The sequence below is a fragment of the Cicer arietinum genome, chromosome 3, assembly GCF_000331145.2.
Source record: "Cicer arietinum cultivar CDC Frontier isolate Library 1 chromosome 3, Cicar.CDCFrontier_v2.0, whole genome shotgun sequence".
In the NCBI taxonomy this organism is placed as follows: Eukaryota; Viridiplantae; Streptophyta; class Magnoliopsida; order Fabales; family Fabaceae; genus Cicer; species Cicer arietinum.
In genome coordinates, this window is record NC_021162.2 from 12,728,821 (window position 1) to 12,729,188 (window position 368).

A 368-nucleotide genomic window follows, 5' to 3' on the forward strand; every position below is an offset into this window, starting at 1 on the left:
TAAAGCATTATTCTCCTAAATTTATAACTGTTGTTTCTAGTTCAGGATTAGATTTCAAACACTAGCCATTGTCTTGTCTGAAAATACGGATTTCGGTCCATTTTTGTTAGATGGTACGAAAATCGCAGAAAAGTCCAAATGAAATCGAGGACTAGAGACTCTTGAAGAATTTCTCTCCTAGATTTATAAATGCGGTTTGGGTTGCACGTTAAATTTCCAACACCAGCCATCGTTTGGTCCAAAAATACAAATTTCGATTAATTTTTGTAGGGTGGTATGAAAATCACTCGAAAAGTCCAGATGAAATCCACGATTTGGAGACCCTTATAGCGTTCTTTTCCTAAATTTATATTTGTCTTTCAAGTTCC